At 32.4% G+C, this 16,670-nt stretch overlaps 1 long non-coding RNA gene across 1 annotated transcript; it reads left to right on the plus strand.

Moving 5' to 3' along the window:
• The first annotated feature begins 5,806 nt into the window (after window positions 1–5,806).
• On the plus strand, window positions 5,807–10,973 carry LOC135199980 (uncharacterized). Its single transcript, XR_010311162.1, has 2 exons — window positions 5,807–5,939; window positions 9,021–10,973. It is a non-coding gene; the product is annotated as an uncharacterized LOC135199980 (long non-coding RNA).
• The last annotated feature ends 5,697 nt before the right edge of the window (window positions 10,974–16,670 follow it).

Here is a 16,670-nt window from a genome sequence, read left to right on the forward strand (position 1 = left end):
AATTTTCCTATTTTTCTAGAAAAAGATGCTTACGTCTTCTTTGTGCAATTTCCGTCAAATCTTTCCTACATCTCTCTCTCTCTCTCTCTCTCTCTCTCTCTCTCTCTCTCTCTCAAGTGCTAGATTCTCTGCGCTAGATTCTCTCTCTCTCTCTCTCTCTCTCTCTCTCTCTCAAGTGCTAGATTCTCTGCGCTAGATCCTCTCTCTCTCTCTCTCTCTCTCTCTCTCTCTCTCTCTCTCTCGTCAATTAACAGGATATGTCTCTCTCTTAAGTGTTAGATTCTCTCTCTCTCTCTCTTTCTCTCTCTCTCAGCAGAAGACCCAATTTATCTGAAGCCAATTTCCATTTCGCGCCCATAAATTATCTCCATCTCAATCAATTCCATCTATACTCGGAAAAATTTATTCTTGGTCTCCTCTTATTCCCGTTTATTCCATTCCCGTTAGTCTTCGTTGCACGAACAACTACATCAGTTAATCCTTGGAATGGAGAACCTTGACTGTCTCGAGGATAATCGTTGAGTCGTCTCTTTTTCTTATTATTCTTAGTATTTTTCATGTTATTGTGAACGATATGACGGTTTATCGCATGGTCTCTCTCTCTCTCTCTCACACACACACACACAGACATAGACTCACAGCTAGAGAGAAGGACGGTTGGAGGGAGATGTGTATATATTATGTATATATATGTATATTATATTTATATATGTGACAAAAACACTGTAGATACACGCAACTACATTATTCAAGCGAATACCACAGGAAAATGACATTCAGGAGCTCAGTACCAAGTGCTTTCGCCTTTATTCAGACATCTTCGGGGCACAAAATGGAATACAGTTAAAAAGGTTACAAGGTAAACAAAAAGATTAAGAATACCCGGATGGTTACTTGTCAAAAGGGTAAAAATCAAAGAGGTAATCAAGGATAATCCGGAATCGCTTAGGCGGTCACCTAATAAAACCCAGATTTAACCCATAAAGATTCCAAAATAAACATGTGTAAAACTTAATTTATTAATTCTGTTGCTTATAATTACCAACAACGGCCTTAAATTATAAAGGCATCGAGCTTAAACAAACCAAGACTTAAATTCAGAACACTTCCATTATATGACTTGATGATACAAGATTCAATAGTATTCCTTTTAACTGGGATTCAAGCTCTTCGTTGACTCCGTTTAATAGGATGATCTAAATATCTCATATCCCCTAATAATGCATTCGATATTTGGCCAGTTCTCACAGAATATTGGAGTTGCTTGACTTCAGGGAATATTTCACTCGATTTAGCTACGAATGTCTAATATCGCTCAGCGTCATTCATTCATGGAGCATTGAAATCTTTCATCATACAGAAATGATGCAGTTACAGATTTATAGTACAAACCAACTACCTTTAACAAATATTATGAATATCAAAATACATCTAAATTCTGTTCAAAAACACCGTGTGAGTTCTGCAATTTTATACAGAACGCAAGTCTTAGGAATTCATTTTTATATATCTACAGCTTTCTTAAAAAATGCATTATGAATTCTGCAACCGAATGCAGGGCTTCATTACGAAAATCAAAAGCGTCTCCCAGTTGCCGTTTCGTAATGTTTCAACCCTCGTCCGAAGGGCTTCACACGTTTTGCCCTGAACTTCTGAACTCTGGAGACCTGTCTAGAAACTCATTATTTTCCTTATTATATCAACTTTTGATGTGTGAATTAAAAATATATATCTATATCTATATCCACTTATATATGAATATATAAGATAATATTATAATAGATACATATATTTATACACACAACAATATATATATATATATATATATATATATATATATATATATATATATATATATATATATATATATATATATATATATATATATATATATATATATATATATATATATATATATATATATATATATATATATATAATATATATACATTATTAGGATGGCTGGAGAAAGATGGAAAACTATCATGAAAATAAATAAATGAATCAATAAAATTATTACGTCCATTGTCACAATGGCATGGCATAAATAAATAAATAAATACCTTAGTAAATAAGATAAAATAATTTACAATACGTTCATCAATGACGCAATACAGACAAGAGACCTTCAATTTGTCAGCGTGAATCTTTGACGCATCTCATCTTGCCAGATTTTTTTTTGTGGTGGGGGGGAGGGGAGTTGTTGGTTGGGTGGGTTGGAGGTTTCAAGGTGAAAGTAAATCTTATTGTGCCACAATATGACGCTCTGAATCTCCCGCGTGCAAAGAACTACGTCCCAAATTATCACTTCTGCCTGGTTCTATTCCTTGGGTGTGTTTGAACCAATCGCAGTATTACAGTCTACCTATTCTTGTCTGTCTTGATATCTTAGGTGTGTTTAAACTTATTACATCCACCTGATTTTATTCATCATGTGTATTTCCACTAATTACATTAACTTGCTTCATTCTCAAGTTTATTTCCACTAATTACATCCACCTGTTTCATTTCTCAGGTGCATGTCCACTAATTACATCCATCTGTTTCATTTCTCAGGCGCATTTCCACTAATTACATCCACCTGCTTCATTTCCCATGTGTATTTCCACTAATTACATTAACTTGTTTCATTTCTCAAGTTTATTTCCACTAATTACATCCACCTGTTTCATTTCAGTGTCCTGTATTGAACCAACCTAAATTACATCCACCTGTTTCATTTCTCAGGTGTATTTGAACTAATTACATTTGCCAGTTTCATTTTTCAGGTGTATTTCCACTAATTATATCCATCTCTTTCATTTCTCAGGCGCATTTCCACTAATTACATCCACCTGTTTCATTTCTCAGACCTCGCCTGGTTTCATTTCCCAGGTGTGCTTGTTGTCCTTGGGCACCTGAGCGGGTCTGGGCATGCGTGCCCCAACGGAATGCTAATGTTTCCTGTTGCTGTGATAATGTAACACACTTGCAGTATTGGAAAATGACATCACCATTTTGATGTGGAGTCTTTCTCTTCAAACTTCCAAAAAATATTAATTTGATTTTATGTCATAAGCTTGACTTATTTATGTCAATTTAATTTGTTCAGTTGTCGATGCTTTCATTTTTACTCATTTAAAGTTACTCTTATTGTTTTTGCTCATTTTATTTCATAAGTTTGAAGTATTTGTCAATTTTATATCTAATTCATTTTATATCATAAACCTGACTAATTTATGTCAATTTTATTTCTGTTATACAGATGCTGGACTTATATCATACATCTGTTTTTTATATTTATTTCAATCATATTTAACATTTTATTTCGTAAGCAATATATCTATTTAGGTTAGTTTTATTTCTGTTATACAGCTGTTTAATTTAGACAGAGCTCAGGAAGAATTATATAATGATAACGATTTTCTAATATGTATAATGAACCTGTTAATCATTAAAATGATTACAGGTGCATTGTCATCTCTCCATTCATTACTTAGCATTACCATTTTATACTTTTTCAACGTCTTCATTCTCTAGAGAACGAATATCAATTTTAACATCAAAACATCTTTCGAATTTGCGGTAAAAATTTAGCTTACTGAGATGACTATATACAATACAAATTTATCTAATAACGGCTTGGGTATGTAATACAAATTTAGCTAATTAAAACTTCAATATACAATACAGAATTTAGCTAAAAAAAAAAATTCAATATAACATACAGATTTAGCTAATTATATACGTTACTAATTTAGGTAATTGAGTGCTTGTTATCTCCTCGATAACTTCTGTACTCGATTCCTCACCAGACATCTTTAAACATACATATTAATATATATTATATTACATTTTATATAAAACACCTTCCAGTGTGATCGAGTACAAATTAACATCATGTCTTTATTGTCACTGACAATGGGAATTCTCGTCTCGACAGACTTCAATTTTACAGACCTTTTTTTTTTTTTTTTTATTAGGATTCCATTCGTCTCACGTTTGCCTGGGTTACTGAAACACCCCCAACCCCAAACCAGGGCTTCCAAGTAACCCCCTCCCACACACAGGCGCACACACACACACATACACACGCGCACACACAATACCAAGCACTTCGTCTCAAGCAACATCGTCTCCATGCAAGTTACACTTTTTTTTTTTTCTTTTTTTTGTTTACTTCGTAAGTAAGGACACTTTCGCTTGGGCAGTTTTATTTATTGTGAAATCTAGTGTGATTATTATTATTATTATTATTATTATTATTATTATTATTATTATTATTATTATTATTATTCAGACTTCAAAGAATACATTGATATTTAGCTGCAGCTATTATTATTATTATTATTATTATTATTATTATTATTATTATTATTATTATTATTATTATTATTATTATTATTATTATTATTATTATTATTATTATTATTCAGGAATTTCCAAAAATATGTCACTAACTTCCAGAATGCCTATACCAGAAGAAGTTTCATTTATCAAGATGTTTTCCTTCATTCTAAAAAAAAAAATATTTACAAGTTGTGACATTTGCCAGGATCACCTTGAGCACCAACAGTAGGAAAGAATGGTCATATCACTGAAGTTTTTTTTTTTAAATAGCCACTCCTCAACACCAAAAACAGCAAACTAAAATTTCACTTAAAGCTGCGCATCATGAAAAATAACCAAATAGGTGTTTCCATTAAGGAGTTCTTTTTTTTAAGTCATTGCTTTAGTACCAAATTAATAAATATAGCAAAAAAGGTTCTTTTATAAAAAAAATAACAAAATGGTCCTCCCATTGAAATATTTATTTTAATAGGCATCCTTTGAGAACAAAGTTAATAAGCAATTGATTGATTTTTTTGATAGGCACCATTTGCAAAACAAATGCAATAGGAAATATACATATAACAAAACTTATTTCATTGAAGAGTTTTTCTCAAAAGGAATAAAGATATGAAAAAAAATCTTTTCTTTGAGTTTTTTCCCAAAATGAATAAAAATAAGATATAAATGAAAAAAGTACTTTCATTGACGAGTTTCTTCTTGAAAGGAATAAAAAACATATGAAAACACTAATTTCCTTGAGAAGATTTTTTTTTTCTCAAAAGTAATCAATAAATAAAAGAAAGTCCTTTCAATGAGTTTTGTCTCAAAACCCATAAAAAAAAAGTCCTTTAAGGAGTATTTTTCTCATAAGTCATAACAAAAAATATATAAAAACTCTCATAAAGGAGTCTTCCTTCATAAGACATAAAAAATATATCAAGACGCTTCCCTTCATTGGAGTGTTTTTTTGTGTGTGTGTGTGTGTGTGTCTTTCAAAACAAGACATTCTTACCGTAACAAAAGCGTGACATAACAGTCACGAGGAACCTGATCTCTAATCTAGTGGGATTCTCGAAAACGTAAAATCTTCAACAGGACTTCAAGATTCCAAGGACGAAGGACTCAGCGGAGGGATTCCTGGAGCCCTCGTGAGAAGGAGCAGGGAATCCAAGGGCACCAGCTAAAGTCCTAAGAAGATCCTTCTTCTTTTGGTTCTTTCAAGGTCGGGCATAATCAGTTTGGGGAGGTGGTGGGGGGGGGGGGGGGACATCGTCGGGAGATCCCCAGAAAATTATTATAACTGAAGTTTATTGAGACGGAGTTCCTAAGGGCCTAGGAATCCCTCAATGTTTCGCGTTTGTAAACAAACCTTATGTAACCCGCCTTTTTTGTTCCATTTTTTTTCCCTCCCAGGGATTTCCATACCTTGCTGTGACCAGGACGTCCTACAGGATACATATCCTATCCTGAAGGAGAGAGAGAGAGATAAGGGGGGTGGGGGGCGACGGGCCCCTGGTTTCGGGTATATAAAGAAGGGTTCGGCTTTTGACTGAAGCAGAAAGATTCCAGGGTTCATCTAAGGATTAGTTGGCAGCAACGAAGGAAAATTTAGTTCCAAGATGAAATCTGTGAGTATCGTGGTAATGTTTGAGAAGTGTAGTGACGCTTTGTGTTTGGGAGAAGACTATAGTACACATATATGTATATAATATATATATATATATATATATATATATATATATATATATATATATATATATATATATATATATATATATATATGTTTGTATATATACATACACTTATAATTCCCTTAAGTGTAAGCATCCTACAATCTAACGTGGATTACCCGTGGCTGAAGTAAATCTAAGTTACTTTTGCATAAGTAACAAAACTTCGCAAGTAACAAAAAAAAGTTGCTTTCAGTGTGCCTACTCTACCTAGAGATGAGAATAAGAGAGAGAGAGAACGAGCGTGGCTACTAAGCACTATGTGTATTTTATGTATATATATATATAAATATATATATATAATATATATATATATATATATATATATATAGTATATTATATATATATATATATATATAGTATATCTATATATATATATAATATATATAATATATATATATATATTATATTTTATATCGATATATATATATATATATATATATATATATATATATATATATATATCTATATATATATATATATATATATCTATGATATATATATAGATTATATCTAATATATATATAACTATAGATATATATATAATATATATATATATATTAGTTACCCACCATATAGTGTTTAATAGCCACACTCTCTCTCTCTCTCTCTCTCTCTCTCTCTCTCTCTCTCTCAATTTTATTTGCATCTTTCGGAAACGATAGATAAACTAAAATCTTATTAAATCGTAATAATAATAATAATAATAATAACAATAATAATAATGATAATAAAGATGGTTTTAAGAGAATAATATGGTACGTTATTGACGCGTCTCTTTGATTGTAAGAAAGAAATAGTTTTGCATTATATAAAATATAATTCGTTTAATATCCACCTCATACCTCATCCCACATACCTCACGGCTTATACCACATACCTCATACCTAATAACTCATATCTCATGCCTCTTACCACAGATCTCATACCTTATAATTCACACAAATAAACCTGCTGACGTCTACTTGTTCAGAAAATTTCTTTGCATTATACAACCGATTATTTATATAATATCTTTCTCATACCTTATACCTTATACCTCATACCTCATACCACATGCCTCATACATATGCCTCATACCTCATACCACATGCCTCATACCTGATGCTGCATTGTTAAGTGTAGAGTCGTCTAGGGCGAAGGGGGTTTAGGTCAGGTTAATCCAAACCAACCTCACCGCCAACCTCCCCAACAAAACCGACCTCCCCAACAAAAACCACCTTTCACAACACTCCCCCTCCCCAACAAAATCCCCCTTCACCAAGACAACAAACCCCCAACAAAGATCTCTTCACCAACACCAACCTCAATAAAAAAAAAACTTCAACAATGCCAACAAACCACAAAAAAACCCTTTACCAAAACCAACAAACCCGAAATAAAAAATCTTTTCACTAACACCAACAAGCCCCCAATAAAAAAGACCCTTCAACACCAACAAACCCCAAACAAAAAACTGTTCACTAACACAAATAAACCCCCAACAACAACAAAAAACCTTCACCAAGACCAACAAACCCCCATTACAAATAACCCCTTCACAAACACCAACACATCCTATAACAAAACCTTCTTCACCAACACCAACAAATCTACCAACAAACAACTCTTTCACCAACAATTCCTGACAGCTTGAAGGACAAGTTCCTGGATGGCTCCATTTCCCTCCCCTATTTAATACAGTTCCAAGACGATTCCCTCCCCTCTCCCTCACGCTTTCCCTCTCCCTTCCTCCCCTCTTTCCTCCCCCTCTTCCCTCCTTACCTTCGCCACCAACCTGGGGGGAAAGAGGAGGAGGACTTCAAAAGAATCCTTTTCGGGAATTTCACTTTTCACGAAGTACGCTCCAAACTTCAGAGGTGAAGTCTAACCTTCTCGTCTTAGGAAGGAGAGAGAGAGAGAGAGAGAGAGAGAGAGAGAGAGAGAGAGAGAGAATCTTTGATGCCTATTTCCTTCCTAAATGTAGGCTTTTGTTGCATTAAGTAATCTAACTGGGATTGTTATCAGTAAATGCTTTTATTTCGCAAAATATAGATTTAAATAAAAGCTTTCGCTTTTGTACTAAATAACATTTTGGTTAAATTATATATTTTTTTTTTTTGAAGAGGGAATGTTAACGTGATCTGCCGTTAAACGAAATTGAGGATATTGAAATTTATTATAAAAAACGGCATATCGAAACAAGGTCGATTCACTTTTTAATCTTGGTCTTAATACGAATATTTGTACTGCGATCAAGTATAATTGAAGATACACTTGTTAAATGTACTTTAAGAATCTTTTTGTTTTAATTCTCATAAAAAGTAAAATAAAATAAAAAAAAGTTCCCTTTATTAATTTTTTTTTTGAAATTCCTATGAAGAATGATGATATGGTGATAATTTATTTTATTAGTAACACTTAAGAGAAAAGAAAAACATTGATTTTGTAGTTTGTCAACTGTTTGGATATAGCGTTTGTTATTAAACTTATTTCTCTTGTATATAAAGTTGTAATTGTAATATATATATATATATATATAATATAATTATATATATATATATATATATATATATAGATATATTATATAAAGTTGTTGTTTTATATATATCATATATATATATATATATATTATATATATATAGATAATATATATATATATATATATATATATATATATATATTATATATATAAAGTTGTAAATTGTATATATATATCTATAGTATATATATATATATAATATATATTATATATATTATATATATATATATATATATTATATATATATACCGCAATATACTATCTGCATACAACCCTGAGCTGAAACAAAGATAAAAATAATAATAATAATAATTATTATTATTATTATTATTATTATTATTATTATTATTATTATTATTATTATAATTGCTTGGCTATAACCAATTATTATCATTTATATTTCTACTCTTCTATTGAACGTTCGTTTATCTTAAAGATCATCATTATTATTATTGCAGGTCTGCTTAATCTTCGCCTTCCTGCTGGTGTTGTCGACTATCCTCTGTACCGGCCGGGCCGAACCGAAATTCAAGAAGAAAGGTTTCGGCGGCGGGTTTGGGGGTGGACACTTCTACCGACCGGTTCCGGTCTACAGGCCAGTTCCGGTCTACAGGCCAGTTCCGGTGTACCGGCCAGTTCCGGTCTACAGGCCAGTTCCGATAGTCCACGCTCCCATATATGGAGGTGGGTTCGGTGGTGGTTTCGGGAAGAAAGGAAAATTCGGCAAGTTCGGATAAGAAGTGAGGAATTTTTTCCTACTAGACGAAGGGGACATTTGAAAGCAGTGACGTAGTGGGTTTTTACATCTTTGTGCCCTAAATATATTTGGCATTAAGGGGACGATGCACTCTTTTCTAGCATCTTTTGGCATCTTGGTGCCCTACAACCTGACACCAAAGGCGTGATAATTAGGTTAAAATTGACAAAAATTGACCAAAATTGACACCATATATGTTGGCAATCTTTTGACACCACCATTAAGGACACGATACACTAATTTCTAGGCATCTTTTGGCATCTAAGTGCCCTAAATCCTAACACCAAAGACATAATAATTGGGGTAAAATTGACAAAAATTGACACCATATATGTTGGCAATCTTTTGACACCACTTTACCATCATTAATAGCGTCTGAATAGGGGCAATTTGTACCAGCAACACAAGGGGTACAATTTTGGGTTCTTTTGGCATCTTGGTGCCCAAAAACTTGACACCAAAGGCATAATAATGGTGGTAAGATTGACACCATATATGTTGGCGTTGTAACACCACTTTTACCATCATAGTAGCCTCAAAATAGGGGCAGTTTGAATTTAGTGACCTTAAAATCTTGACACCAAGAGCATCATAATGTTGGCAAAGATGACGCCACACATGTTGGCAATGGAGTGACACCACTTTTACCATCATTAATAGCCTCTTAGAACAATCTAATGAAAATTTTAACCAATAACACAAGGGAACAGTTTTAGCATCTTTTGGCATCTTGGTTCCCTAAAAGAAACTTGGCACCGAGGCCTTAATAATGGTGGCGAAATTGACACCGTATATGTTGGTACTTGTATGACACTATTTTTGCTATCATGAATGATAACCTTTTGATGAATCAAAATAAGGCCAGTTTGAACCAGTGACACAATGGGCAAACTTTTGGTATCTTTTGTCCTGACAACTTGGCACCAAGGGAAAATATTGGTGGTAACAGACACCACATAATGTTGGCACTCATGCGACACCAATTTCACCACTAATAATAGCCACTTTGGGCAATATTCAATAGGGAGGTGCTTTCTGCCATAGGAACTTCTCCTTTCCCAGAAGAATGTCTAAATACTGATTTCATGAAAGTTCATTGCCTCCATCTGTTGCTTGAATAAAATTGGCATTATCTGTCATTCGTATTCAAAAAGCTTTTAATTTCCATTCAAAAATCCATAAACTATCAATTGTATACTCCAAAATGCTAGAATTATTCCTTGTTTTTATGTAATCTTTCAAAGCTGGTAAATTTCCCATAAACAAAAGCTTATAATTTCCATTTCAAAATCTGTATACAATCATTTGTATATACCATAAAGTTAGGAATATTTTTTTATGTAATCTTTCAAAGCTGTTAAACATCTAGTGAATGTATGCCTGCAGAAAAAAATCTACTATATACAATCATTTGTATATTACAGAATATATAAATATTCTTTGTTATCTATATAAATTTCAGTGCTGCAAAACATCTTTTCGTGATTGTATTTAGAGACTGCTTTTCATATATAAAGGTTTGCAATGTACTTTTGGGATGCGTCTGTCCTATGAATTGTGAAAATCAGACTGTTTGTTTATTGTGAATCAAGTCTCTATGCTTGCCGATTGTCCTGTATCTTTTTGTACAAAAATATACACAAACAATTCATAATGGAAGGTTTTATTTTATCCTTTTTGTTAACATGTTTCTGATATGTATGAGATAAGTTACTAATTTGTGTTTAAGACGTTTGGATAGTGGTTGACTTGTTGTCAACTTTTTTGTAACACATATGAGAAGTTTCCAAAATATGATTACATGTTGAACTGTGGTGTGGAAGGTGGTTGACTTGTCACCAACATGCTCGTGATAAGTATGAGATAAGTTTCCCACATGTATGAGATATCTTTCCAACATGTATGAGATAAGTTTCCCACATGTATGAGATAAGTTTCCAACATGTATGAGATAAGTTTCCCACATGTATGAGATAAGTTTCCAACATGTATGAGATAAGTTTCCAACATGTATGAGAAGTTTCCAACATGTATGAGATAAGTTTTCCACATGTATGAGATAAGTTTCCAACATGTATTATGACATGTGTAACCACAGATCCCTGCTGCAAAGTCGTACGCAGGACACAATTAATTTTCCAGCCACTCGATCACCTTGTAATCAGACGCAATGGTTTGAAAGGTGTCTTCATTCTGTGAAGAGAGAGGTTCCTTTGGCGTCTTCAATTCATGAAACGTAACGAGAAGGAAATGCTTTAACTTTCATGAATGCCTTCAAGGTGAGAAGTTTCTGAACGATGATTTACACGAGGGTTAATGAAGATAAGTATGGCTTTCTCTTCTCGCGTTTTGTTCTTCTTTATAGCTTGTCTTTGTTTCTTTCGTTCTTTGAATATTCAGCTGAAAGTGCATAATATTATTATTATTATTATTATTATTATTATTATTATTATTATTATTATTATTATTATTCATTATTATTATTAACATAGACGAACCCTATTCAGCACCACCAGGGGCCACAGAAGGTAATCGGAAATGCAGAAAGAAGAGCAATGGGACATATATTAAAAATAATTAAAATTTATTTAACCAAAAAAAAAGAAAATAATAAAATGAAAAAATTTTCATCAAGATAGTTTAAAAAACTTGCAATTTTAGTTTACCGAAAATTTTCAACTTATTGTTTAAAAAATAATAATACAGTTTTGGCTTCTAAAATAATGAGACTTATGGAGAAACAAATCCACAGTTATGTAAATGTACATATATTTAAATTTAAAACTTTAAAGTTTTAATTTTAAATATATGATATTTACATAACTGTGGATTTGTTTCTCCTTTTGAAGATTCGTGCTACTATGTGGATTTTTTTTATGAGACTTATCTTTGAAAGAATGAAAGTTTATTCCCCCCCCCCCTACCCCCCCCACCCCCACCCCCACCAAAAAAAAAAACAAGTTTGAAACTCACCCTGTAAATATCAACCACAAAAAAATAAAATGTCCCAGATAACTGTCTGAAAATTCCGAGCAACTGCTTTTGAATTCCAGTAATCATTTCGGAGTGCCGAACTTTTGGGGCCAAGGGAATATAAACAATAACTCGGCTTTATGCCCTTTCTTGGGCATTTGCTCGACTTGCATCGCTGGCAGGGTACGTACTAAAAAACTTCGACTTCATTCGTCGAAGTTGGCTACTGAAGTTTACACCCCACCGCCACCCCCTCTCTCACCACGAAATTCGTGGCGGGTCCAACTTCATTTCGCCGTAATCGAAAAAGTTTAATTCGATTTGTGGCCTAGTAGCAGTCGGCGATAGCGGGGCGATGAGATTATCGAGCGAAATAAAAAGGAAAAGGATGATGAATTATGGGAAACATGAAGACTTTCGTATTGGTCACCATTTGAGGGTTAATTTTACAGTTTACAAAGAGACAAATCAAGTTGTTTATCAATTAAGGATTTCATGGAAATCAAGTTGTTTGTCAATTAAGGCTTTACCAAGAAGGAAATAAAGTTGTTTGTCAATTAAGACTTCGCAAAGAGATAAATCAAGTTGTTTATTAATTAAGGCTTTACCAAGAGGGACAAAGTTGTTTATCAATGAAGGCTTCACCTAGAGGGAAATCAAGTTATCAACAAAGGCTTTACCAAGAATGAAATAAAGTTATTTGTCAATAAAGGACTTTAGTTTAAAGCAACCGCTCGTTTTATTGAATTTGCTAAATGGTGTGAATTTGAATAGAATCTAACTTGCTGTTCTTTAAAGGGTTTTGAATCTTTAGGAAAAGTTGAGTATAGATATTTTGATTATATGATGAAAGGCGAATAGGAATCAGATATGGAATAATAATGAAAATAATATGATTATAATGCGTTATAAAAAAAAAGGTTTGAAGAATTCGAGACGATAAGATGGCAATGTGGCTATTACAGTTGTTTACGAATCTGGTGAAAAGTGACTACCAGATTTATTTTATATATATATATATATATATATATATATATATATATATATATATATATATATATATATATATATAACAAAATAAAATCTGGTAGTCACTTTTCACCAGATTCGTAACAACTGTAATAGCCACATTGCCATCTTATCGTCTCGAATTCTTCACACTTTTTTATATATTTATATATAATATACAATATATATGTATATGTTTATACTTTACGTATAAATGTATATACACACACATATATATCTATATATTGTATGTATGTATATATATATCTATATTATATATATATATATATATATATATATATATATATATATATATATATACATACTATAGCATAATATAGATATTATGTGTATATGCATTATACGTATAGTTATAAACTTATAACATATATAGATAATATATGTGTGTGTATACATTTATATACATTTATACGTATAGTATAAACATATACATATATATTGTATATTTATATATAAGTATATATGTGCGTGTGTGTGTGTGCATATTCCTCTATTAACCCAGCTTTACTTCCGATAAGACGCAAAACGTCAACAAAGGCTGGGCGAAGGTTGTTTACATTTAAAGAAAAATCACACACACACACACACACACGCAACCGTCTCGCCTGACTGGATTTTCCCAACCCGGGATATTAGTGTTACCGAAGCCTTCCACATGAGCCAATCCTTGCTTGCTTGTGCGCACGCCCGAACGCACACACGCTCTCACGAGAGAATACGCACACAGAGACGCAAGCACACTGATATACACACGCACAGAGACACAAATATTATATACATATATAATTCAAGTCATTTTTAAATAGTATTTATTCAATGAAGAATTTCCAGTTTGATTTGGAACTGAAATCTAACGCATTATTGTAAATGGAATTTTCTTTAAATGTTTAACTCTTTTATTTACGTAATAAAAATGAAATAAGTAACAATGACTAACTTATCTATATTGCGTCATTCAACATAATGTACACTTTGCACTATCATAAAACAGCGCATTAAATGTTAAATCGTAAATATTCAAACAGATTTCCACACATTAATACGAAACAGGAAATACTTAAAAAAGATGCATCTAGAACAGAAAAACAAAAGTAAATAGAAACAAAGAAATGTTAAATGATGCAACGTTTTTTGTACTGATATTTACTTTCTTTCTGCCATTCCAAATACAATATATTAAAGCATTTCCTGTATCGTATAAAAAAATCGAAATTAAGTGTGAATGTCTGCATGACCAGCATTTATCGTATTATGCCTTCATATACAGCAGGCATAAAATTTATGACTGATGCAATACGTAAGTGCTTGTTTGTGGCATCACTATCCTTTTCATTCTACAACAAATAATTAATCCTCTTTAGGTGGAATTACTAGTGATTATGAATAAATCCTGCCAAAATGGGTAATTTCCAGGAGTATATAAACACATTTATAGATATTTATATATAAATGAATGTACATTTACATGTATATATGTATATATGCATATATATGTATATGATATATATATATATATATATATATATATAATATATATATATATATATATTCATAAATAAAGGTAACCTCTCCATAGCATTACCTTAAGTATTACGTAGCATCACGTTTTACATATTTTGGTGATCAAGTTATTCATATAATACATAATATATTATATGATAATATATGAATATATATATGTAAATATATATATATATATATATATATATAATATATATATATATATATATATATATATATCATTATCTCAATAAAAACAGTAAGATTCACTTACGTAAATAATGAAACAAAATATATATGTATATGTATACTATATATACTAGATATATATATGTATGAATATATATATCTATACATTTCATACATACATCTGGCGCAATCACTCATCAATTATTCCCACTTTATCACCCATGAGAGTGACGAGAGTGACACTTTCACTTTCATCTCCGTGTCTTGCGCACAGTCTTCAGGAAAGGCCCTTTCTGGCGCACGCGCGCCGTAATTGGGGGGAAACCCGCGGCTCCCGTTTAGGCCCGGGTGTGACAGCCAGCCTTCAATGTCTGGGTCTCTTCTTGGGTCTCTCTCAATTTCGGACCCTTTCACCGTGAAGGAACTTCCACTGGTGCCAAGACATTCAATGACTTGACCCTTTTGGAAATGGTAGCAGTCAGTTGACCTTCAAACCGTTCCATGGTAAGAGAGAGAGAGAGAGAGGAGAGGAGAGAGAGAGAGAGAGAGAGAAACTATCTGTAGAGTTTTGGCCATACGACTATATTATAGTATCATATAGTATATAATATATATATATACTATATATATTTATAATATATATATATAATTTGTTAAGGAGTATATGATAAACTTTTCCTGGAGAGAGAGAGAGAGAGAGAGAGAGAGAGAGAGAGGGAGAGAGAGAGACTATTTTTTTAAGAGTTTAACCATACAAAATATAAAATTATTAATATATTTACTGTTAAGAAAGTATATGAATAAATCTTTTACCTGGAGAGAGAGAGAGAGAGAGAGAGAGAGACTGTAGAGAGACTATTTGTAGAGTTTTGGCCATAAAAAATAAAAATATATACATATATATTTGTTAAGAAGTATATGATAAACTTTTTCCGTGGAGAGAAAGAGAGAGAGAGAGAGAGAGAGAGAGAGAGAGAGAGTATTTGTAGAGTTTTAACCATGCAAAATATAAATATATACATATATATTGTTAAGAAGTATATGATAATATTTTCCCTGGAGAGAGAGAGAGAGAGAGAGAGAGAGAGAGAGAGAGAGAGAGAGAGAGAGAGAGAGAGTGAGTATTTGTAGAGTTTTGATCATACAAAATATAAATATATACATATGCATTGTTAAGAAGTATATGATAAGCTTTTCCCTGGAGAGAGAGAGAGAGACGATTGAGAGAGAGAGGACGAGAGAGAGAGAGAGGCGGGGGGTGGAGAGGAGAATGATGAGAGAGACTATTTGTAGAGTTTTGACCATACAAAATATAAATATATACAAATATATTTTTTAAGAAGTATATGATAAACTTTTCCCTGGAGAGAGAGAGAGAGAGAGAGAGAGAGAGAGAGAGAGAGAGAGAGAGAGAGAGAGAGGTGGTAAGGTATATCATTATGTAGAAGGTGTATGAAAAAACTTCTTCCCAGAGAGAGAGAGAGAGCGAGGGGGGGGGGGAGCCGTTAGATATAATATTTTTTCTTTTCAAGAAGTATATGAAAAAACATCTCCTGGAGGAGAGAGAGAGAGAGAGAGACAGAGAGAGAGAGAGAGAGTGGGGGGCCGTAAGGTAGTATAATATTTTTTCAAGAAGTATATGAAAAACTTTTCCCAGAGA

This window comes from Macrobrachium nipponense, chromosome 26 (genome assembly GCF_015104395.2).
Source record: "Macrobrachium nipponense isolate FS-2020 chromosome 26, ASM1510439v2, whole genome shotgun sequence".
Lineage (NCBI taxonomy): Eukaryota > Metazoa > Arthropoda > Malacostraca > Decapoda > Palaemonidae > Macrobrachium > Macrobrachium nipponense.